General features: G+C 43.8%; 1 protein-coding gene across 43 annotated transcripts in view; it reads right to left on the bottom strand.

The window, feature by feature from the left end:
* Nucleotides 1–22,104, bottom strand: part of RBM47 (RNA binding motif protein 47) — a 202,626-nt gene extending 180,522 nt beyond the window's left edge. For 20 of the 43 annotated variants that reach the window (XM_017970600.5, XM_078367338.1, XM_078367335.1 and 17 more), the window contains exon 1: nucleotides 20,669–21,129. The gene's annotated coding sequence lies outside the window, so the exon portion shown is untranslated. Of the gene's footprint in view, nucleotides 1–4,428; nucleotides 4,545–20,668; nucleotides 21,130–21,373; nucleotides 21,461–21,704 lie in introns of those variants that run through there. The other 23 variants (XM_017970603.4, XM_078367340.1, XM_078367329.1 and 20 more) reach the window with 5 other exon arrangements.
* Nucleotides 22,105–26,280: the final 4,176 nt, after the last annotated feature.

Below are 26,280 nucleotides of genomic sequence, written 5' to 3'. Positions count from 1 at the left end.
TCCACAGAGTCAAAAAGTTGATTACTGGTTGCCAGGGGATGGGAGAGAGAGAAATGAGGAGTGATTGCTTAACGGGTTGGACTTTCTTTTTGGGGTAATGAAAATATTCTGGAATAGGGAAGAACACAGTGACTCATGCCTATAATCCCAGCACTTAACGAAGCCGAGGGAGGAGGATCACTTGAGCTTTGGAGTTTGAGACCAGCCTGCACAACACAGTGGGATCCCATCTCTGCAAAAAATTTAAAAATTAGCCCGGTGTAGTCCAGGCACGGTGGCTCACTCCTGTAATCCCAGCACTTTAAGAGGACAAGGCAGGTAAATCATGAGGTTAAGAGATTGAGACCATCCTGGCCAACACGGTGAAACCCCATCTCTATTAAAAACACAAAAATTAGCCAGGCATGGTGGTGTACGCCTGTGGTCCCAGCTATTTGGGAGGCTGAGGCAGGAGAAGTGCCTGAACCCAAAACGCAGAGGTTGCAGTGAGCGGAGATCGCACCACTGCACTCCAGCCTGATGACAGAATAAGACTCCATCTCCAAAAGCAATAAAATATAATAAAAAGATTAGCCAGGTGTGGTGGCACATGCCTCTAATCCTAGCTATTCGGGAGGCTGCAGTGGGAGGATTGCTTGAGCCTGGGAGGTTGAGGCTACAGTGAGCTGTGGTCACATCACTGCACTTGAGCCTGGGCCACAGAGTGAGACCCTGTCTCAAATTAAAACAAGAAAAAGAAAAACAAATGAAAATATTCTGGAATAGATAATCGTGGTGGTTGTACAACTTTGTAAATATACTAAAAGCCACTGAATTTTCTACTTTAAAATGATGAAGTTTTGGCCTGGCGCGGTGGCTCACACCTGTAATCCTAGCACTTTGGGAAGCCAAGGCAGGCAGATTGCCTGAACTCAGGAGTTCGAGACCAGCCCAGGCAACACAGTGAAATCTCATCTCTACTAAAATACAAAATATTAGCCAGGCATGGCAGCATGCACCTGTAGTCCCAGCTACTCAGGAGGCTGAGGCAAGAGAATTGCTTGAACCCGGGAGGCGGAAGTTGCAGTGAGCAAAACTCCATCTCCAAAAAAAAGGTGAATTTTCTACTTTAAAATGGTGAATAAATTTTGCAGTACATTAATTATATCTCAGGAAAAAAATCCAGCTAAAAGATCACCCCTCTTCCCCAATTTCTCCTCTGGAGTCCCTGTTCATATCACATGCCATGTTATGGTACAGTAAGTTGGACACAGTGAGTTGTCCCCTCTCGAGTGTGAGCAGCTGAGGGCAGGAAGAGTGTCCTGTTCACCTACAAGTCCCTTGAACTTAGCAGAGTGACTAGTAGGTACCCAGTAGTTGCTGCAGTAAATGCTCACTGATATAACAAGCAGAGCATTACCGTTTGAGGGGAAAACAGACTTGGAGATTAATTTATTTTCCAAAATTTGCAGGCTCTAAATTACCAATCTGGTAGCAAAGAAACAACTGCCTCTGCACAGAGGCCTAATCCATATTGAGTATTAAGACCAAAAATAGGCTGGGTGCGGTGGCTAACACCTGTAATCCCAGCACTCTGGGAGGCCAAGGCAGGCGGATCACAAGGTCAGAAGTTTGAGACCAGCCTGACCAACATGGTGAAACCCCATCTCCACTAAAAATACAAAAATTAGCCGGGCATGGTGGCACACACCTATAATCCCAGCTACTCAGAAGGCCTAGACAAAAGAATTGCTTGAACTTGGGAGGCAGAGGTTGCAATGAGCCAAGATCATGCTATTGCACTCCAGCTGGGCAACAAGAGGGAAACGCCATCTAAAAAAAAAAAAAAACAAGAAAAAAACCAAGAACGAAATAGCAATAAAAAGCCCTTTCTTTTGCCAATGAGAGTGAAACAGCTTAGACTTGGATCTCTTTTGCTCTCCTGTCAACTAGGCTTGATGATGCTGGACAAACATGCAAATCCTGAACTTAGACATTGTTGCGGCAATAACAATCCTGACTGTGATAATACCGTTCTGCTCAAGTTGCTATTAGTAAGGCAAGTACAAATCTAAAATCACACTCTGGGTGAACACATGTTATAAAGTAAACATAAATAGCAGAAATCCCACAAACATGGAGCCAATGAATGAAGTTAAATCTTATATGTACATTCCTTAGAGTCAGCCCACTCATCCTGCTGTCATTGCTGACTGGGAAAAATAAGATGACACGAAACATGTGGGCTCTCTATGGTATTTGGCTGTGTCTCCACATCTCTTCTTATTTATTTATTTATTTTAGACAGAGTTTCACACTTGTTGCCCAGGCTAGAGTGCTGTGGCTCTCCTGCCTCAGCCTCCTGAGTAGCTGGGATTACAGGTGCTCGCCACAGCACCTGGCTATTTTTTTTGTATTTTTAATAGAGATGGGATTTCACCACATTGGCCAGGCTGGTCTTGAACTCCTGACCTCAGGTGATTTGACCGCATTGGCCTCTCAAAGTGCTGGGATTACAAGTGTGAGCCACTGCGCCCAGGCCACCTCTTCTTTTTATATCCACCCTTGCTGTACAGGCAGGTGTGAAACAAAAGAGACAGAGACTTCAATTTAGAACACCTGGGTTACGTTTTAAATTCCACATGAACTGAGTACATTTCCTCATGCAGCCTCAGTGTTCACCTCTGTAAAATGAGACTACAAATACCTTAGGAATGGTATGAGGATTCAGTGAGATAAAGGGAGGGACAATTGTATACAGAATTGCAATACGGTTGAAAGACAAATAAGTGAAAAAATATTAACATATTACAAAAGCTAATTTTTTTCTTTTTTTTTTGAGACAGTCTTGCTCTGTTGCCCAGGCTGAAGTGCAGTGGCGCAGTCTCAGCTCACTGCAACCTTTGCCTCCTGGGTTCAAGCTACTCTCCCGCCTCAGCTTCCCAAGTAACTGGGATTACAGGTACCTGCCACCACATCTAGCTAATTTTTTGTATTTTTAGTAGAGATGGACTTTAGCCATGTTGACTAAGCTGGTCTTAAACTCCTGACTGTAAGCGATCCACCCACTCAGCCTCCCAAAGTGCTGAGATTACAGGTGTCAACCACCAAGCCCAGCCTGCTAATATGCTTTTTTTTTTTTTTTCCCTTAAGAATGAGACTTGCTCTGTTACCCAGGTTGGAGTGCAGTGGCACAATCTCAGCTCACTACAACCTCTGTCTCCCAGGTTCAAGCGATTCTCAAGCCTCAGCCTCTGGAGTAGCTGGGATTACAGGCACCCGCCACCATGCCCGGCTTTTTGTATCTTTAGTAGAGACGGAGTTTCACCATGTTGGCCAGGCTGGTCTAGAACTCCTGACCTCAAGTGATCCTCCCAACTTGGCCTCCCAAAGTGCTCGGATTACAGATATGAGCCACTGCACCTGGCTGTGATTTTTTTTTTCTTCTTTTTTAGCTTCCATTTGTCCCTGCTTTCTATAAAGTACATGCTTTGCCCATGAAGTAAAGTCCTTGACATCTGGTTTCTTCTTGCCCTTCAACCTTATCTCTCTCTAGGTTCCAAGAATCCCTCCGAAATGGCAACTACTTGTTTCTCATATCTCTGGATCTCATTTAAGACTCATTCAAGAATCATGTCTAATTCTAGAGCCAAATCACCTGGGTTCAACTCCCTGTTCTGCCCTTACTAGCTAAGTAACCCTAGGGAAGTTATTTAACCTTTCAGTGCCTCGGTCTTCTCATCTGCGCATGGGGATCATAATTGTAGGCACTTCATAGTGTTCTTATGCAGATTCTATGAGTTCATCTTTGTAAAGTGTTTAGAACAGGACCAAGCACATAACTCATGCTGTGTGACATGGTTTGGCTGTGTTCACATTCAAATCTCAACTTAAACTGTATCTCCCAGAATTCCCATGTGTTGTGGGAGGAACCCAAGGGAAGGTCATTGAATCATGGGCTCTACCAGGCTATTCTCGTGATCGTGAATAAGTCTCACGAGATCTGATGGGTTAATCAGGGGTTTCCCCTTTTCCCTCTTCCTCATTCTCTCTTGCTGCTGCCATGGAAGAAGTGCCTTTCGCCCTCCACTATGATTATGAGACCTCTCCAGTCATGTGGAACTGTTAAATCCAATCAACTGGTATGTCTTTCTCAGCAGCATGAAAACAGACTAATATATTATGTAAACGTTAAGTCTGTTAAAAAGTCTTATTTTTAGGAGGAGTTCCCTAAACATTTCCCTCATCCCCTGCTAGGCCTCCTCAAGTTAAACTGATGCTACTGATTCCTACCATAGCATCTAGAAAATTTCATGGCATTCATTTTTAATGCTTCAGTCTCTCTAGGTAAATGTAGGCACAAAATAAATGGTTTTCAGTGAATCGCTGGATGGATAAGTGAATATCTCTATTCTAGAAAGCACAAAAGAGTATTTTATTTTTGCTTACATGTCTCATTTAGTCTGTGAGCTTCAACAACCCAGAATACTTCTGATGCATTTTGTATCTCCAATGCCTGTTACAGATCCCGTATCCACTCAATGAATAAATGGTTGGAGTTGTTGCTACCGAAAACAAAACAACAACAACAAAAAAGCAAACTTGAAATCATTACTTAGGACTTGGGCAAAACCAGAGAGCATCTGAGATTAACTGGGACATCTTATCCAAGATCTCATTGATTATATACATATATAAAATGTATCTCCAATAAGATACATGAGAGGAACAACTAAAATAATCAAGCATTGAGTCTTGGCCTTCCATGCAAGACTCCTGCCTCTTCAGTACAGAAGGATTAAGACTGAGATGGAATAGAATTCAAATGTTAAAAGAATAAAGGGTCAAGAGAGTTGAAATGAAGGTAAATAGGCTACCTGTAGAAGTCCGAAGGTTAGCTTCAGAGGGAAGAAAGTAAGTACTGCTTTAACAAGAAGTCCTGGGGAATCTGAATGAATTGGATCCTGATCATGGATCCATAACATGAGGGTGTGGAGAAATAATGGGATCTAAAGTCTGCATTTAACTGATATTCAAGAAGTATAGCTAGATGGCCGGGCCCAGTGGCTCATGCCTGTAATCCTAGCACTTTGGGAGGCTGACACAGGCAGATCACTTCAGGTCAGAAGTTCAAGACCAGCCTCTACTAAAAAAAAAAAAGAGTCAGGTGTGGTGGCACATTCTTGTAATCCCAGCTATTTGGGAAGCTGAGGCAGCAGAACTGCTTGAACCCCAAAGGTGGAGGTTGCAGTGAACGGAGATCGCACCACTGCACTTGCACTCCAGCCTGGGCAAGTGAGCAGGCCTCCATCTCAAAAAAAAAAAGAAGAAGAAGTATAGCTAGAAATTCTATGAATGACTTTGTCTAAAACATATTCTCTGAAGTCTGCTAGAGGCAGAAATTAGGATGGGCAGTTCTTTAATCTGATCCAACAGGGCACTTGTAGGACTTTTGTGGTCTTAAATGACCTGGTATAACACCAAAGGTAATCAAAGAATTTCCAAGCTTCTCAGTACACATCATTTTCCCATTTATTATCTGAAGGTATCTTATATAACAGCAAAAATGAGAGCTCATTCAGCTGCATTTATTTCCATTACAAAGTCAAATCTAGAACCCATGTCAATTTCCAGAGGGATCTTCATTCACCTATGGTCTGTATCCCCTAAGTTTTTGTTTCATTTCCTTTGATTGTAATTAATTTTTTACGGAAACTTAGGCAAACTCAGCTTCTCTCGGCCAGGAACAACTGCAAATTTATTTATCTTTCTTCCCCAAATCTAGAGGACATCAAATATTGACCAAAATTATTTCTTCAAAGGAAAATGTCAGCCTGGTACATGGAGCTCATTTCTAGCCATCCTTGAATGTTTGCTGTGTCCCCAAGGCTGCTGACAGTCCAGCTCTACACTGGCATGTGTTCATTTAATATAAATCTCTCTCCATGAAGCTGTAAGTACTGTACAATGATTTCTTTTTTTTCTGGCTTTAAATGAAGTCAAGATACAGAATTAATAAAGCATATGACACCTTGATTTTAACCAAACCTAAACCTTTAAACTTCAGGCATCTTTAGGTCTGAAAAGATTCTACTAACAAACTTTCTCAAAGTCCAGCTTTGTCAGGAATCTATAAATATCAAAAAGTCCCAGCCAGGCGCAGTGGCTCACACCTGTAATTCCAGCACTTTGGGAGGCCAAGGTGGGTGGATCACAAGGTCAGTTCAAGACCAGCTTGGCCAACACCGTGAAACCCCATCTCTACTAAAAACGCACAACTTAGCTGGGCGTGGTGGTAGGCACATGTAATCCCAGCTACTCAGGAGGCTGAGGCACTTGAACCCGGAAAGTGGAGGCTGCAGTGAGCTGAGTGCACCATTGCTACAGCCTGGCAAACAGGGTGAGACTCCATCTCAAAAAAAAAAGTCCCTCAAGAAAAACAAAGTATACCAAAACTCTGGGAATACTCTAATGACATTAATACCCTTGAAAGAAAAATTCTTAGAATCTGAGAAGTAAACAGTGAAGTAACTGAATCCACTACAAAGGGAAAAATAAGCTATAAAATGAGGACTTTTCTAGCAGGCTGCTGATAGAACACTTAACATCCTAGGAACAGAGTTTGGTTCAACTTTGTCACTGACCCTCTCCCCTAATACCTTCTTGGACCCTGAATCATCAGAAGAGAGATGAATTTAATCCACTGGTGATAAAAACTAAAGAAAGGAATAACATTAAGGGTGTATAAGACAGTAGTAACAGGCCAGGTTGGTGGCTCGTGCCTGTAATCCCAGCACTTTGGGAAGCTGGGGCAGGAGGATTGCTTGAACCTGAACCAGAAGTTCAAGACTCACCTGGACAACATAGTAAGATCTCATCTCTTAAAAAATAAAAATTTTAGGCCAGGCGTGGTGGCTTACGCCTATAATCCCAGCACTTTGGGAGGCCGAGGCAGGTGGATCACGAGGTCAAGAGATTGAGACCATCCTGGTCAACATGGTGAAACCCCGTCCCTACTAAAAATACAAAAATTAGCTGGGCATGGTGGTGCGTGCCTGTAGTCCCAGCTACTCGGGAGGCTGAGGCAGGAGAATTGCTTGAACCCAGGAGGCGGAGGTTGCGGTGAGCCGAGATGGTGCCATTGCATTCCAGTCTGGGTAATAATAGCGAAACTCCGTCTCAAAAAAATAAGTAAATAAACAAAAATTTTTTTAAAAAGGACAGTAGTGACTGTAGAGAACAGCCTAGAATGCGGTTTCTCCACCTCAGCCCTATGGACATATGAGGCTCAATAATTCTTCATTGTGAATGGCTCCCCAGGCACTGCAGGATGTCCAGCAGTACCCCTGGCCTTTACCTACTAGATGCCAGTAGCACCCAATCCCCACCCCCACTACTGCCTCCCACATTGTGACAACCAAAAACATCTCCAGACATTACCAAATGTTCTTGGAAGACAAAATCTAGAACCACTGGTCTGGAACCACCCTATATACTAGCAATATTTACTATCTCAGAAGGGATCTGAGAGTTAAGAATCAAATCTGTAAGAACTTTGTGATATTTGGAACAAGCCATCTAACCTAGCATTATCTCCTTCCTGCTACTTAAAGCCAAGTGACCATTCCCCATCCACCTCACCCTGATTTTCCCTTCAGACATCCAATGAACCAGCAACCTTTTACTAACTTGAATCATGAAAGTCAAAAGAATGAGAAAATTACATCTGTGAAAAGCATAAGCCAAAGCCTAGTCCAAAATCCCCCCTCCCTTCTATCCAGTTTTAAAAGTAAGGAAGTAGCTGGGTGCAGTGGCTCACACCTATAATCGCACCATTTAGGAGGCCAAGGCGGGCGGGTCACCTGAAGTTAGGAGTTCAAGACCAGCCTGACCAACATGGAGAAACCCCATCTCTACTAAAAATACAAAATTAGCTAGATATTTGGGAGGGTGAGGCAGAGGAATAGCTTGAACCTGGAAGGCGCAGGTTGCAGTGAGTTGAGACCGTGCCTTTACACTCCAGCCTGGGCGACAGAGCAAAACTGAAACTCAAAAAAAAAAAAAGTAAGGTAAGTGAAAGGCAGTGAGGAGAAGTGCCATGGCCAGGGTCAATTGTCTGAGGTGATATAAGCAAATGACAGATCTTGGTAGAAGACTGGGTTCTGGTCCAGAGACCTGGTTTTTCCAAACCTGACCTTTGGGAAGCTTTACAAAAGTCTTGGCCAGGTGCAGTGGCTCACACCTGTAATTCCAACACTTTGAGAGGCCAAGGGAATAGGATCGCTTGAGCCCAGGAGTTTGAGACAAACCTGGGCAAAAGAATGAGACCCCTATCTCTACAAAAAAAATAAAAATAAAATAAAAATAGCTGAGCATTGTGGTACACACTTGTAGTCCCAGCTACTTATGAGGCTAAGATGGAAAGATTAAGATTAAATTGTACTTAATTTACAATATTAAATGCCATATATATTCAGTAGTAAAAATGAAGTGTAGATCGTTGTGTGAACAGATATTCACCCCATGTAAGAAATAAGAGAAAGATGAAAGAAAATATAAGATGAAGTTGAGCACGGTGGCTCACACCTGCAATCCCAGCACTTTGGGAGGCTGAGTCCGGTGGATCACTTGAGGTCAGGAGTTCGAGACCAGCCTGGCCAACATGGAGAAACCCTGTCTCTACTAAAAATACAAAAATTAGCCAGGCATGGTGGCAGGTGCCTGTAATCCCAGCTACTCGGGAGGTTGAGGCAGGACAATCACTTGAACCTAGGAGGCAGATGTTGTGGTGAACCAAGATTATGCCATTGCACTCCAGCCTGGGCAAGAGAGTGAGACTCTGTCTCCAAAAAAAAAAGAAAATATAAGATGAAACAGTGGATTTCCTAAATGCTAAAAATATTAAATATCTTCAATGTTAAGTAAATATAAATATACATGTACTTTAAATACATTTATATTAATATATGATTACATATGAAATATAGAACATAAATATTAGAATTTTAGTGAATATATGACTAATTTGAGTTATAAGATGAGTGAAACTATACTTATGTCTTTTTTTTTTAAAAGATGGAGTTTCGCTCTGTTGCCCAGGCTAGAGTGCAATGCCGCAACATCAGCTCAGTGCAACCTCTGCCTCCTAGGTTCAAACCATTCTCCTGCCTCAGTCTCCCAAGTACCTGGGAGTACAAGCGCCCGCCACCATGCCCAGCTAAGTTTTTTGTATTTTTAGTAAATATGGGATTTCACTATGTTGGCCAGGCTGGTCTTGAACTGCTGACCTCAGGTGATCCGCCCACCTCAGCCTCCCAAAGTACTAGGATTACAGGAATGAGGCACCGTGCCCAGTCATGTCCTTTTTTCAATGTTTGCGCCCCACCCCATTTCCCCATTACAGTTTCCTATGCACCTATACACCCTAGATACTCAATTAGCATTATTTTATCATTTGTGATATGTAAGTAAAGATCACATACTTTATATTTGCAAATGTGGACATAAAGAGAAACACTGAAATACAGAATAGTTGTCTAAAAGAATGTGAAGGGCCAGGCATGGTGGTTCACACCTGTAATCCCAGTACTTTGAGAGGCTGAGGCGAGCGGATTACTTGAGCCCAGGAGTTCGAGACCAGCCTAGACTATGTGGCAAAACTCTGTCTCTACAAAAAAATACAAAAATTTAGCCAAGCATGGTGATGCATGCCTGTAATCCCGGCTACTTATGAGGTTGAGGTGGGAGGATCACCTGAGCCCAGGGAGGTCAAGGCTACAGTGAGCCATGACTGTGCCACCACACTCCAGCCTGGGCAACAGAGCAGACCCTCAAAAAAAAAAAAAAAAGAAAAGAAAAGAAAAAATGCTAGGCAGCCAGGCATGGTGATGTGCCTACGTAGTCCCAGGAGGCAGAGGAAGGATGATTGATTGCTTGAGCCCAAGATATTGCAGGTATGATCACACCACTGTGCTCCAGCCTGGTAATGGAGTGACACCTTGTCTCTAAAAATAAAATAAGAAATAAAATAATTTTTCTAAAAATGAATGCTAGGTACTAGAGGTGTCTCCTGCTTTTTTGCTAGAGGCACTGGATATAAAAGGGAAACTTCTAAAAGCCAGGCATGATGACTCATGCCTGCAATGGCAGCACTTTGGGAGGTCGAGACACGTGGATCATGAGGTCAGGAGATCATGATCATCCTGGCCAGCATGGTGAAATCCCATCTCTACTAAAAATACAAAAAATTAGCCAAGTGTGGTAGTACACACCTGTAGTCCCAGCTAGTCGGGAGGCTGAGGCAGGGGAATTGCTTGAACTTGGGAGGCGGAGATTGCAGTGAGCTGAAATGGCACCACTGCACTCCAGCCTGGAGACAGAGCGAGACATTGTCTAAAAAAAAAAAAATGAAAGGGAAACTTCCAGCACCTCCTTGGGATGTTTGAACAGGAATTTCAGTAAACACACCCAAAACTGAGTTCTTTATCTCCCCTACCTGCCTCAGACTTGTTCTCCCCCTATCTCTGCCATCACAGCCAGCAACACAGATCAAAACCCCTCATCCACAGCCCTCCCTCCAGGCCATCACCACATCTTGCTATTTCTGCCAGCCATTGCCAGCCTGACTCAGGCTGTAAGAGGCAGGTGGATACACAGAAGAAATCACATGCAGGCCACTGGCTCTCTCCACTGTCACCACCACCCCCAAAAAGGAACTCATGGACAGGCACAGTGGCTCACACCTATAATGTCAACTCTTTGGGAGGCCAAGGTGGATGAATCACATGAGCCCAGGAATTCAAGACCAGCCTGAGCAACACAGTGGGACCCTGTTGCTACAAAAAAAAAAAAAAAAAAAAATCAAAATATTAGCCAGGTGCAGTGGCTTACCCCTGTAATCCCAGCTCTTTGGGAGGCCAAGGCGGGTGGATCACTTGAGGACAGGAGTTTGAGACCAGCCTAACCAACATGGTAAAACCCTGTCTCTACTAAAAATACAAAAATTACCCAGCGTGGTGGCATGCGCCTGTAATCCCAGCTACTCGGGAGGCTGAGACAGGAGAATTGCTTGAACCCAGGAGGCAGAGTTTGCATTGAGCCAAAATCGCGCCACTGCACTCCAGCCTGGGCGACATAGCAAGACTCAGTCTCAAAAAAAAAAAAGAAAAGTCTATATCTAGGCAAGAAAAATAAGTCTTTTCAATGTGTCTAGTTTAAACCAATGTAATTCATATTTACTGGTTCTATATTTTGGTAAATAATTACCACCAGCTCCCTCTACATGGTATGTTATCAAAGACAAGTCTAATTTAACATTTATATGCTATTCATTTTTTCTTTTTTAATTTTTTTTAATAGAGGAGAGGTTTTGCCATGTTGCCCAGGCTAGTTTTTAACTCCTGGGCTCACACAATCCACCCCTCTTGGTTTCCCAAAGTGTTGGGATTACAGGCGTGAGCCACTGAGCCCAGCCCTGCTATTCATTTCTAATGTCTCATTCAGCATATATGGTAAGGAACAACATGATCTGCAGAAAGAACTATGAACAGTAGCTCTTTGTTTATTAGGTATAATTTGTGTGTGTTTGTTTTAAACTCCTCAACAAATTGTGATGATGTCTTCCAAATCAATTTAGAAGGAAAAAAAACCCAAAATCCAAATAATTCTAAATCAGCCACAAGCCATGACTGACAACAGTCAGAAATAACTAAATCCAGGCTCTTCATCTACAATCGTAGACTTTATGTACTATCGCCTTTTTTTTTTTTTTTTGAGATGGAGTTGCCAGGCCGTAATGCAGTGGTGCAATATTGCCTCATTGTAACCCTGGCCTCCTGGGTTCAAGTGATTCTCCTGCCTCAGCCTCCCAAGTAGCTGGGACTACAGGGGCGTGCCATCACGCCCAGCTAATTTTTATATTTTAGTGGAGATGGGGTTTCACCATGTTGGCCAGGATGGTCTCAATCTCTTGACCTCGTGATCCACCTGCCTCAGCCTCCCAAAGTGCTGGGATTACAGGCATGAGCCACCACGCCTGGCCATACTGCCTTTTTTTTTTTTAACTGCAAAGAACCTACCTGGATTCTGTACTACCTTCAAGATAGGTTCTAGGGTCCCCAAGCCTAGTAGCCACAGGATTCTACCAGCAACTGGGGAAGCCCTTTTCAGTGAATTATGGATCTAAACAAGGCAAATGAATGCAGAGGGAGCTGTGCCTCCAAAGACCAAGAAAAGCAATTCTGTCTAACCTAGGCAATTGTCCAAAGGAGAGAACAAAACCAACACCAGCAAAGGAGCATGACAGACGAGAGAATTGTCTTGTCACTCGGTAAAACGCAAGATCAAGTATTTGTACAAAGGTTCTGGGGGAAAATTAAAGACTCAAACAGTGACTCTAGCACTTTCGTTTTGTGCCAGGTCAAGGCAAAAATACCTAATTGAGCTCTACAACCAAGAACAATCTATATGGACTCCTGGAGCAGCAGTTGGCACTTGTGATAACCTCAAAGTTGAAAGAGATAGTTAAGAAAATTTGTCTTGACAGTTACTTTCAGAACAATCATTAATTATAATTAAATGACAATAGAAAAGGTGATAAATGATATAGTAACACAAGTCAGTCAAGTGTAATTATCTGTAGGGCATGCAATTCAGGGTTCTAAACAGAGGGCTATACATTTAGATATAAATCACAAAAAGATTGCCAAAGAGGAGGCTTTGATTTGGAAACAGGGAAGCTCTGAAATTGGGAAGTACTGAAATGATTACGACATCCCCACATTTGGCCCTGCCTTGAACGTTACTTAGTCATCAGCCTCCATCAAGGACTTGTGGTGGCAGAGAAAATAAACCACAGAAAACATGGCGGCCTCCTGGGAGAGGTCTGGGAGAAAACCCATGCTCATTCAGAAAGGCATGTTCGAGGTTGTATTTTGAGCAAACACTTTCAGTCACACCTAAAATGTATGAAAAGCCTGTGTGTCTTATTCATTGCACAAATATTTATGGAGTACATACACTGAGGCAGATGCTGCTCTAATGTGCTTAGGGTATATCAATGAATGAAGCAGACATTTTAGTCAGGGAGAGACAGACAATAGGTCATACAATTACATAACATGCTGCAAAGTGATAAATACCAGCGAGAGCAGGGTAGGGAGACAGAGAATGCAAGCAGGAAGGAGGAATTGCTGTTTTAACCAGGAGGAGGCATAGACTTGAAGGAGGTGAAGGAGTGAAGCATGGAGATATCTGGAGATGATAGTTCAGGGATTGGGCCAGCCAGTGCAAAGACCCTGTGGTATGATGTGCTGGGCACACTCCATCAAGAAAATGAGTGTGGTTAAAGCAAAGGGAGTAAGCATGTGCATGGTAGGAGGTGAGCTTAGAGATGATGGGGCTAGAAAGTCACTCACTGGCTTTTGAGTGAGATAGAGAGGCTCTAGAAAGTTTTCAACAGGGGACTGACACGATCTGTTTTAAAAGAGTCACTCTGTCCAGGCAAGGTGACTCATGCCTGTAATCCCAGCCCTTTGGGAGGCCAAGGTGGGTGGATCGCTTGAGGCCAGGAGTTAGAGACCAGCCTTGCCAACATGGTGAACCTCCATCTCTACTAAAAATACAAAAATTAGCTGGGCATGGTGGTGCACATCTGTAATCCCAGCTACTCGGGAGGCTGAGGCAGGAGAATCACCAGAACCTGGAAGGCAGAGGTTGCAGCGAGCCGAGATCACACCACTGCACTCCAGCCTGGGTGACTGATTGAGACTCCATCTCAAAAAAAACAAAAAACAAAAGTCACTTGGATACTGGGTCAAGAAACGAGTGTGGGGAGAGCAGTGAAGGCAAAGGTGGAAGCAGGGGAGCAGGTAAGCAGATTCTGGAGAACCATCCACCCTTCCATGACTAGCTCTAGCCAATGGAGAAAGGGCAAGACCTTTCATACAGGACCAGGGTGTATGAGAACATGGGTGTTACCATTTAATTTCAGGGTCTGTGCGCCTCCTGCAGTTCCCACCAGAGAAGTGACTCCTAGGTTTCACACTAGGCTTGTTCGTATCACATGAGCTGGCAGTTTCTGTTTACTCATTGGCAAACTGACATATACCTTAAGGTAGATCCGGGAACCCACAATATGGGGCACCAAGCAAAAGAGGTCCCTGGGCCAAACTACTGTTTGCACCATATAGGAGGGGCTAACTTGTTATTGGATTTCCCTTTGCTCTGCAAATAGGATTTCACTAGAGGCAATTCTTCCAATACTTTTTCAGCCACCTGTCCTTCCTCATCTCTTTTCCTTAACTAGGAGTACACCAGCAGCTAACCAGAAAAACCACACTGCTGTGGCTCATTCATATTCACCTAAGATTGCCCTTTCACTCTTGGATTTCTTCATTGACTCCTCCTATTTTTTAGAGGCAAGATCTCACTGTGTGACCCAGGCTGGAGTGCAGTGCGGCTACTCACAGGGGCAATCACAACACACTAAAGCCTTCGACGCTATCATCAAGCAATGCTCCTGCCTCACCCTCCCAAGTAGCTGGGACCACAGGCATGAACCACCATGCTCAGATCTTTACTCTCCCTAATTTTGAGAAAATGTGCTTTTTTCCTTCTAATAACTATCAGTAAGTTCCCTCTAATAATCACCTAATAAGTTTTTTCTAATTATTAAAAAAAAAGGCACTTTTTTCAGCTCATCATTGCTTATTGGCAACTCTCACCCTTTTAAAGGTCATTAAAACAGGGCACAGCGGCGGTGCCTGTAGTCCCAGCTACTTGAGAGGCTGAGGTGGGAGGATCGATTGAGCCCAGGAGTTCTGGGCTGTGATGTGCTATGCTGATCTGGTGTCTGCACTAAGTCTGGCATCAATTATGGTGACCTCCCAGGAGCGGGGAACCACCAGGTTGCCTAAGGAGGGGTGAACCGGCCCAGGTCGGAAATGGAGCAGGTCAAAACTCCCGTGCTGATCAGTAGCGGGATCACGCCTGTGAATAGCCACTGTACTCCAGCCTAGGCAACATAGCAAGACCCCATCTCTAAAAAAAAGAAAAACAATTTTTTAAAAATAAATAAATAAAGGATATTAAAGAACAGACAAGGAGGTATAAACTTAGTTGTCTTGTTTATTTCTTTCGAGATGGAGTCTTGCTCAATTGCCCAGTCAAGATTGTGTAGTGACACAATCTTGGCTCACTGTAACCTTCACCTCCTGGTCTCAATAGATCCTCCCACCTCAGCCTCCCGGGTAGCTGGGACTACAGGCATGCGCCACCATGCCTGGCTAATTTTTGTATTTTTTGTAGAGATGGGGCTTTGCCATGTTACCCAGGATGGTCTTGAACTCCTGGGCTCAAGTAATACACCAGCCTTGGCCTCCACAAGTGCTGGGATTACAGGTATGAGTGACTGTGCCTGGCTCAGATAAATTTATTTAATCCTTATAACAACCCTGTGAGGTAGGCATTTTATAGTTGGGGAAACTGAGTCACAGAGGTGTTTTTTTTTTTTGTTTTTTTTTTTTTAAGTTAACCTGCCTAAAGTCACATGAAATAAGCGGCAGAGCTAAGATTGGAACCGAGACAGTCTATGCTCCTAGCCACGCTGCTACAAAGTGTGAATTTAGTATGAATAGCCATCCTTTGCCCAAAATCTGCATCATTACTCTAGCTAAACCCCTTTTCTTTCTCTCCACATGTGAGGAAACTTTGCTGATTACCCTAAGAACAAACTAGCCCCCAGCGTGCAGCTTTCCTCCATGCCAGCATGCGGCAGCTGTTGCCTTTTATAACCTAACTAAATTCTAAGGTAAAACCACAACCACCTCATTCTTCCCTGGACAAGTCTAAAATAGTAAGATCACATCCTCATGGAGAAATAGATCATAGATATTAGCTGGTAGGACATAAAACAAAAAAAAAAACAAAAAACAACACAAACATGAGGCCATTGCATTCTCTGTTAATAAGCTGCAGAGCCCCATTGAGTTTTCTGTGTCACCAAACCCTCCCAGTGGTAGTTACACAAAGGCAACTTTGTCTTGAGAAGGCGACTGGGAAGATGGGCCTAATCTTGGCAAGGGCTTGGTGTACCGAGAACCATGTTATTATTTTTAAAACGAAATGACAACACACAAAAAGAAATATTATTTAAGCCATCTTTTTTTTTTTTTTTTTTTTTTGAGACAGAGTCTTGCTCTGTTGCCAGGTTGGAGTGCAGTGGCACGATCTCGGCTCACAGCAACAACCTCTGCATCCCAGGTTCAAGCCATTCTCCTGCCTCAGCCTCCCGAGTAGTAGCTGGGACTACAGGTACCCGCCACCACGCCCAGCTAATTTTTGTATTTTTAGCAGAGACAGGGTTTCACCATAATGGCTAGGCTGGCCTCAAACTCCCAACCTTGTGATCCACACACCCTGGCCTCCCAAAGTGCTTGGGATAACAGGCTCAAGCTACTGTGCCCAGCCTAAGCCATCTTTTCAAAAATCACAGTGCTACTATCCTCACCAACATAGAACCCTACTTTTTGAAACATGAATGGTTTACCGGAGCTTGCAAGGCTCAAATACACGTTTTCAGAATAGGAATCAAATTGATCTAAGAGAAGTAACACCTGAAAAAAACGTGTCCATTTTGTACTTCAGTACTTTTTCTTTTTCTTGGGGCATGTGAAATACTTTACAAACTCTATTGAGCCATGACTCGGTGCTCTGAAAGGTAGGTACCTTTTATTATAATTTTAATACGCTGGCAGGTACAGGTGTCCTGTTCCATTTCAGCCGCACAATGCCCTGCATTCATTGTATACCCACCCACTCCCCATTGGTACATATACTTAACTCTTGCTCACCCATAGATTATCCATAGCATCTGGGTACAGGTTGTCTTCAACCCCAGTTGGTGGATACTCAGGAAGTATGAGCAAAACTGACCATTTCTCAAAGCAAGGCACAATCAGGAAGCCAAAGCTGACAGCAACTCCCCTTTCATTCAACATATGCCCACCAGGAACCCACTATGGCCTTCGTGCAGGGCCACCAGGTTCATGAGAACCACAAGCAGATAGTATCCCCAAAGACAAACACCATGATTAGAAGAGGCTGGATGTTGTTTCCTTGATTAATGTGGCTGAGTGTAATCAATAAATAGAGCGTACATTTTGCAGAACCGGGAATCTCCTGAGACCAAAAGATTGATATTTTCCTAAAATACAAAGGGTTTTCAGAGTTACACTAGCACTTTGTCTTCTGATGCCATCTCCCTGAAATGGCCTTCAGAAAAGCAGAGATTATGCTTTTGATTTCTAAAATGACTCCACTCTAAAAGCTCTGATAGGGTGTTCCGAAAGAGCCACTATAGTCACAATCACTTCTATGTGATCAGCTTATTTGTGCATTTTATTTTATAAACACACAAATCATGTACATCTAGACACACCCACAAATCGTTTTTTACATAAACTAAGTTCCTATGAAGACAAAAATGGAAGACTCACAACAAAAAAGTGTTCCTATTAAATATGTAAGTTACATAAACTGAGCTGTGATTCTTTTCTTTTTTCAGGAGTCCTTAAATCACACAAAGTAGAGGAAAGGCAAAGAGTAGGAGTATGGCTGAAGGGTTTGCGCCTTTTGTAATCAGTTTACTTTTGGTTGTACCAAGAGATGATTATCTTGAATTCACTCAAACTAGTGTCTATTGCAGTACACTACGAACATCTGAATTACAAAAGGGGAGGAGGAGCCTCCCATTCCCACAGTTGCTAGCTTACCTGCAATACTTTGAGGATATGGATAATCTCCATGTGAGCTTTCTGGTAAATTCCACACTAGGACCACATTCAGAACTTACCTGTTTCTTGGCCATGTATTCCTCTAGACACTCTCTCCCTTTCTACTTTCACTGGAAAATGAAAGTTTTCCTTCCCCACTACATTTTCAGAGCAAAAGATAAGAGATCCTTAAAAGAAAGTGATCATTGACTTCAAGTGGGGGAGATAGCCCTCCCACCGCCTCTCCCCCCGATACAGATGCAGACAGAATAGATGGGGAAGCAACTGTGAGAGAAACACAAACAATCAGAACTCGAGCTCAGACAATCTCAGGAGTTTTACCGACAGGATGATTCAGGGCCACACACAAAAAATGGCACGGTGCCATTTCCCCTTGAATCTCTCCAGCATAAGATGTTTCCAACAACTTGAGGTGGCAACTGAACAATTAGTTACTGATCATTTCTCTAACAATTCTCTGGAGGCTCCAAAGGCCTCCTATCTTGAAACCCAAGTCATCTCTGCATTGCTATTATTGAAAATCTTTACCCAGTTGCTCTTTGAAGCCATTACTCAGAGCAGTAATGTTGTGACTAGCACACACCTTTTATGATATTAAAGCAGAAAATCAGCATCATCATTAAGACACAGAGACTGTTTCTAAGAGGGAAAGAAAACATTTCCCCTAATCAGGCCAGTAGCTGAAACACTGCAATACAACATTTAGGTTGGAATCAACTGTGACAAGCACTTAAAGCTGCATTTAATGTCTTCACTGTAACTTCATAAAAGTATGGCACACAAATTCTACCTTCATTCTAAATGTATCCTTTATTCTAAATCTCATGAATCCCAAACTTAAACCCTCTTCAGAGTAAGTTCCCCCAGACCCCGCCCGCAAATTATGTATCTTCTGGGATAACCAAATCACAGTTCCACTTGAGCCTGGGTCCAATTTTAAGAAAATCTCCCTCCCTTCACCCTTGTATGCATTCCCCTGACCTTTTCTAAAAAATCAGGAGACTTAATAAGGTGTGGAGGTGGAAACTTACTGAAATCGCCAAATGCTTTTCTATAGCAGTGAAAGCTCAATCATTTGGGAAGTGATTTAATCTTGAGCTCCAGAGCAGAACTTGAAAAGCAAATTAAATCCTTTTGTAAGAAAATAACTTCATCTACATTAACCTAATCTTTAAAAAAAAATCATTACCTAGAACAGTAAACCAAATAGTCTAATATGAATGTTCTTATCATGTGAGGAAAAAAAATGCGAGTAGTCTTTAACACTAGCTAGAGCAAGTATATAGAACACGTGTCCAGAAGCACATAGTTCCCTTGCTTTCCGTCTTTATTTCATCCTCAGTATCACCACTGCTTTGGGCAGAATTCTTTCAATATTTAGTCTAGAGCAGCACAGTGAGTGAAGGGATCAAAAATAAATATGTTGACTATTAAAAATACAGAGATTGACAAAAAATGATGATAAATTCTCAATCCTACAAACTTCTGTAAATGCAAAAACCAAGAGAAAGATAATACATCTTTAAAAATTGATTGATATTCAGAAACTCTTGATCTGATGAATTTCAGCATGGCCTACCTAGTCTGGTAAAGGACAGCAGAGCTAGGCTTATTTCTTCAATTGACACATACTGAAAATAATGAAGCTAGGTACTTGGGACATTTCTGAGACCCCATCCTTCCAATATGCAGTAATTTAAGTCAAAGAGGCCAACAGTGTGTATATTAGAACAAGGTGAAGGGTAAGGTAGACCAGAAAAAATATTAAAACCTAAACCTTTCTTTTCTTCCTTCTGTTTTCCTTTCAGACTGGGCTAGTTTTAGTTCCTTCCAAGACTTCCAATTCAGCAATCTGACAAAGATCACTGTTTAAATGAATAACAACACAAACTCCCACACAGTGTTCCCTTAGCGGCTAGGTTGACTACTTCGGTTTGTCAAGAGGTTGAGTGTTATGCCGCTGACTTTACCATTTAGAATCGGCATCTGCAATTCTCAAAGGCTCTGGGTCTAACTGCCAACCTTTTGAGCTCAAAACTTCGGCAATCCCTTCAAGTTGGGTTGTCAACCCTTTGCTTCCCCTCCCCTGAGAAATTCGTATGACCTTGCCTTAAAACTTTTAAAGAATACATTTTTTAATCTATATTCCTGCTAGATAAAACTGAATGAGTCATTAAAATACTACCAGGAAGAAAAAAAGGTTTGATTTTTTTAGTTCAGGGTAGTAATGGCCTGTAAGTACCTTGAAGATGGTATCTTCCTATCACTTAGCCGTGGGACAGTACCCAGGAGTGGCTGAACTTTTACCTAATTAAAAAATGAGTCATCTATTTGAAAAAATTCCACTTCCATTTATTTTATCTGATTTCTTAAATATCCGGTTGACTGCTACTTTGTCAGATGTCATAATTCGTCAGTCCTGCCCTTTTCTACGGGTTGAATTTTTAATTTGAAGCAACTACACCTCCACCGAGTGTTACTTTCAGGGGTAAATTACTGCAGGAAGACCCCCCTCTGCCCTGGTTAACACTTAAATGAGATGCCTCCCGTCCAGGACGCTTCCCCAGACACACTGTAATAATCTAAGTCTAAAGTCACCTGTGCTTCTGGGCGGTCCAATCACGTATTTTCAAGAGTGAAAAAAAAAGTCAGTTTCTTTTATGGAAAGAGATTCATCACTACAGGAAACACGATGGGGCTGACTGTATACGATTATCTGCTTTCCCCGAAGTTGATCCTTTTATTCCCACTAAATATACCGAGAGACAGGAGAGTGATAGCATGAGGGATAAGGGCTAAAGAGAGAAGAAAAAGAAAAACATATATATGCTTAAAAAATCGGGACCCAAACGTAAGATTAAGGGACAATAGAGAAGGACTACCAAAAATCACCTTACCTTTCCTTGTTAAGTTTTTGGAGTCGCCCACTTCAGAAATTAACATCACAGCCCAGGAGCAACTTAAAAAGCTAGGAAATCACCTACAACATCTTCTTCGCCGCCCTCTTTTTAATATAAAACCAAAATAAAAAAAGTCCAGCTACTCCCCACCGCGCCGCTTAAAGCAATAGCGTTTTAAGCTTAACTCCCAGGCTCTGGGAATTCCAGTGGGTCGGAATTGCTTAACCTTGGAGACCTGCAAAGAGAAAGTCTCCAGGAGGAACGCTCCCCAACCCCGGCTTTTCTCTATCCCAAGCTGCTCATTCCACAGTGATGAGCGGGAGAGGCGACCCGAAGGCAGCGGAGCTCTCTGGGGATCAGCTCCCGAGACTGGGAGCGCGCGGCGGTTCCACCCGCAGAGCGGCGCCGGGTCCCGGCTGCGTGGGGCGCTGCGCTCGGGAGCGCTCGGCGTCTGGTCTGCGGGCCCTTCCCGGTTCCCTCCCTCTCTCCTCCCGCCGCCCGCCCCCTGCCGAGGCCATCCGCCTCACAGTAGCGAGGTTGTCTCTCGTCTACTCCCTTCCCTTAAACTCACCAAACCAGATTTTTAGTCCCAACACTGGCAACTTCCCGTAAATCTGCCCTGAAATTGTATCCTGCTTGCTGAGCCTCGCCTGGCGAAAGGCCAGTGCCACATTCCTGTTGTTTTTTTAGGAGCGCAGATACCTTTGCTGAAGGTTCAAAGAAAATCGGCCTTGATGGGAGAGATTGGGGGCCTTGACCAGACGGACTTCTCTCCCGGCCCCAAAAGTCACATGCCTTTCAGACACCCAGAAGTGGCACCTGCTCCACCTGGGAACGTGTGTCCGAGTCAGACGCCCGGGCCCCGTCGAGCTGTTCCAAGAAACCCAGCCATGGAGGAATCAGGAACCTGCTGTGGAATCTCAAGCGGATTGGAACCGCCCCGCTCCCCTTCCCCCAAGTAAAGAAGTCGCTGGACGAGGTGGAATCTCTGCGCCCCCCGCGTGCCGGGGGAGAGCTCCCGGGACGTCCTTACCTGGGGACGAGCATGGCTTGGCAGCGCGCAGGCAGAAGCGTCACGCGGACGGGGCCCTGACCTTTGCCGGGGCCTTCGCAGCAGGGCCTGGGGCCTGGGCGCTGCTCGTTCAGAAGTGGCTCATTTTAATGCGCTCTGACCTAAAGTTGCGGCTGGTTTCTAGAAAGGGAACAAAAAACACTGCACTGAGAAACAGCAGCCAAGCCCTCGCTTCACCTTGCCTGCACTCTGGGGAGTTGGCTCGAACCCCCACCCCGTTCCCATCCCAAAGAAACCCAGAAGTCCGCAATCTGCGCCCCACCCCCTTCGCCTTACCTGTTTATACAAGAGTTAAGGAGCCTCCCGCATTTCAGTGGAGCGCTAAGCCTGTTTGTAGGCGCGGAATCGGCCAACAGGAATCGAATTCTGTGACTAAACAAACTAGAAGAGGAAGCAGGCACCACCAGGAACCTAAAACACAGTTGTGATTTCGGGTTGCAGTGTCATTCAGCTGAGGGGGAAAAAAATACCGTTCTCATCGGGCTACCTTAGTAAAAGAATGCTCCAAAAGTAGTTCTTTGCTGGTTGAGTTAACACATGCAAAGAGCTTAGAACGGTACCTGGCACTCAGTGTTAGCTGCCGTTATTGTTGTTATTCTTATTATTATTTACATGATGGCTTTTTTCCAAAGAAGGGGTGTGTGGTCAGAGTTAGACCTGGGCTGTAGCGCCAGCCCTATCACTCACCAGCTGTGAGGCCTGAGCAAGATATTTAATCTCTCCTAGCCTCAGTTTCTGGAAGATTCTAACGATGGGATTTTTACGAACAGTTTACATTCATTGCTGACAGTCTTGAATACAATGGGAAATAAAGTCCCTGTAAAGGGTAGCCAACTGAATTTCATCTCACTTAAAAGTTACAAGATTAACAGGAGAAATGCAGATAAATTTGCCCGCATTCCATGAAGCTCACTAACAGGAAGGAAACTCAGGACCCAGCAATCATACATCTGCTATGCTTAATTCTCATTTGTATTTTGGCACTTGACCTGGTGTCTAATCCTGGGAGAGTTATTTATCCCAGACTGGGCCGGACAAATAATGACCCTTGCCGTTTGAAAAGTAGTATGGGCTGGGCGCAGTGGCTCAAGCCTGTAATTCCAGCACTTTGGGAGGCAGAGGCGGGCGGATCACGAGGTCAGGAGATGGAGACCATCCTGGCTAACATGGTGAAATTCCGTCTCTGCTAAAGATACAAAAAATAAAAAAAATAAAAAATAAATGGCCGGACGTGGTGGCACGCGCCTGTAGTCCCAGCTACTCCAGAGGATAAAGCAGGAGAATCGCTTGAACCCGGAAGGCGGAGGTTGCAGTGAGCCAAGATGGCGCCATTGCACTCCAGCCTGGGCGACAGTGAGGCTGCGTCTCAAAAAAAAAAAAAAAAAAAAAAAAATACTTAGGTCCTATCTTCCTATAGAAAAATTAAAAAGAAAAGAAAAAAAAACAGTATGAAAGAGAGGAAAATGGTTTTGAAACTCCTCACGAATATTAAAAAGTGATTATTGGAGACTAAAATGTTATCAGTGCCTCCACCCTTAACCTCCATTTAACTTCACCTTTAAAGAAAGTAGTCATAATCTCTTTCCATTAATAAAGCCCTTTCTACTTTATGGAGCATTTTCACCCTTCTTACGTTATCTGATCCTTACAAAATGATCCTATGAGCTATTAGCTATTTTGTCCCCATTTTGCAGATGAAGACACAGATCACACAGGTTAAGTGTAAGTCCAAGGACTGAGTGGTGAGGCCAGGACTGGTTCTCAGTTCTAGTTAAATTTAAAAGCAGGATTTGCCACCTTTGGGAAAAATGATTCCTTAAAACCAGCAAAGAATTCTGAAACATTCTAAATGCTTCTGATCTTTTATCTTCCCATGAAGCAAAATTTAACCCAGACAAATTCAACATTTCCTGCGTTTTAGGTTCATTTCTTGTCAATACCAGCCAGCACGAACTGTGAACAGCGGGCACTGGGAACTCTCTTAGCTAAGTTCCCTCACCAGACCTAAGGGTTGACACTGCCAGGCACAAACAAGGATTCCACCTGCTTAAGACAACTCAAAAACCTAGCTTCACATTAGCCTGAAATTTTCTTTTCCAGAAGTATCTGGAATATCGCCTCAAAAGTCTCACTGTCAGAGATTGTCTGAGCTGAAGGATTCAAGAGGGGACAGTCTCACTGGGCGCAGTGGCTCACGCCTGTAATCCCAGCACTTTGGGAGGCCGAGGCAGGCAGGTCACCTGAAGTCAGGAATTCCAGATGAGCCTGGCCAACCGGGTGAAACCCCATCTCTACTAAACATACAAAAATTAGCCAGGTGTGGTGGCTGGTGCCTGTAATCCCAGCTATTTGGGAGGCTGAGGCAGGAGAATTGTTTGAACCCAGGAGGCAGAGGTTGCAGTGAGCCAAGATTGCACCACTGCACTCCAGCCAGGTGACAGAGTGAGACTTTGACTCAAATAAATAAATACATAAAATAAGGCCGGGCGCAGTGGCTCATGCCTGTAATCCCAGCACTTTGGGAGGCTGAGGCAGGCAGGTCACCTGAGGTCAGGCATTTCAGATGAGCCTAGCCAACGTGGTGAAACCCCATCTCTACTAAAAATTAAAAAATTAGCCAGGTGTGGTGGAGGGTGCCTGTAATCCCAGCTATTCAGGAGACTGAGGCAGGAAAATGGCTTGAACCTGGGAGGCAGAGGTTGCAGTGAGTCCAGATCGAGCCACTGCACTCCAGCCCAGGTGACACAGTAAGACTTTATCTAAAATAAATAAATAAAATAAAAGGAGTTTGAAAGCGTGAAGGTCAGCGACTCAGGTGAACTGGAGCTGGAGTCAGGGAAAACTCCTGTTGAGGAGATTCAGGTTCCACGTCAGGAAGAGAGTCCTCATCTCAAGAGAGCATCAGTTACCGTCTCTCAGATGCTGCCTGGCACTTCTGCTCCTTCTTCAGTTTTGCCCGCTGACACCTATGAAATGGATATATCCTTTTTTTTTTGAACCCCATATTAACTGGAGAAATGGGTATAATTCTTGTTCCTATTTCTCACTGGTCTCCCAGGAACATGACAAAAGTAGATTTTTCTGGCCAGGTGAGGTGGCTCACACCTGTAATCCCAGCACAGGGGTGGCCGAGGAGGGCGGATCACCTGAGGTCAGGAGTTTGAGACCAGCCTGGCCAACATGGCAAAACCCCATCTCTACTAAAAATATGAAAGTTAGCCAGGCATGGTGGCAGGCACCTGTAATCCAAGCTACTCAGGAGACTGAGGCAGGAGAATCACTTGAACTCGGGTAACAGAGGTTGCAGTGAGCCGAGATCATGCTACTGCACTCCAGCCTGGGCAATAGAGCGAGACTCCATCCCAAACAAACAAAAAATAATAATAGATTTTTCTAAGTTGCAGCCTATAGCAAAAGAAATGTAAACTTCTATTATTTCTTTTTTTGTGGCTAACCTTGATCCCTGTTTTATTATTATTATTATCATCATCATTATCATCATCATTATTTTAATTCTTAGGTCAAATCTATTCTCCTGGGGCATTCTAGTTTTCCAGACCCCTGCCTTTTACTTTCTGTTTTCTTCTTTTCCTTCTGCCTACGAGGCAGTGTTCCAGAGTGAGTGCAAATGGCATGAAAATTAGTTTCCAATAGATTTGAGTTTGAATCTCAATTTTTTCCTCTGAGCTATGTGATATTGGACAAATTGCTTAATCACGTTGAGTTTCAATGTATTCATTTATAAATTAATAACACCTATCTCTCTAGATTTCTTTTCTCTTTTTTTTTTTTTTTGAGACGGAGTCTTACTCTTGCTCAGGCTGGAGCGCAATGGCGCAATTTCAGCTCACTGCAACCTCCGCCTCCCAGGTTCAAGTGATTCTCCCAAGTAGCTGGGATTACAGGCATGCACCACCACACCCAGCTAATTTTGTATTTTCAGTAGAGAGTGGGTATTGCCATGTTGCCAGGCTAGTTTCTAACCCTTGACCTCAGGTGATCTACCCACCTTGGCCTCCCAAAGTGCTGGGATTACAAGTGTGAGCCACTGCACCTGGCCATCTCTCTGGATTTCTACAAGAGTTAAATGAGAGCTAAAATCTCAGCATGGTCCCTGGCACATAGAAGTTACTGAAGATATGGTATTTCCTTTAGAATCTGGAAAGAAATTTACTCCAAGGCTCACAACGAATTGTCTTTCCCATGCTTAAGTCTTCTTCTTCTTCTTCTTCTTTTTTTTTTTTTTTTTTTTTGGAAAAGGAGTCTCGCTCTGTTGCCCAGGCTGGAGTAGTGCAATGGCACTATCTTGGCTCACTGCAAACTCTGCCTCCCAGGTTCAACTGATCCTCCTGCCTCATCCCCCCTAGTAGCTGGGATTACAGGCACGTGCCACCATGCCTGGCTAATTTTTGTATTTTTAGTAGAAACGGGTTCTCCATGTTGACCAGTCTGGTCTCAAACTCCTGACCTCAGGTGATGCACCCACCTTGGCCTCCCAAAGTGCTGGGATTACAGGTGTGAGCCACTGCGCCCGGCC

Source organism: Callithrix jacchus, chromosome 3 (assembly GCF_049354715.1).
Source record: "Callithrix jacchus isolate 240 chromosome 3, calJac240_pri, whole genome shotgun sequence".
In the NCBI taxonomy this organism is placed as follows: domain Eukaryota; kingdom Metazoa; phylum Chordata; class Mammalia; order Primates; family Cebidae; genus Callithrix; species Callithrix jacchus.
The sequence above is the reverse complement of the archived record's forward strand: the minus strand, read 5'-3'. Positions and strand labels throughout refer to the sequence as shown.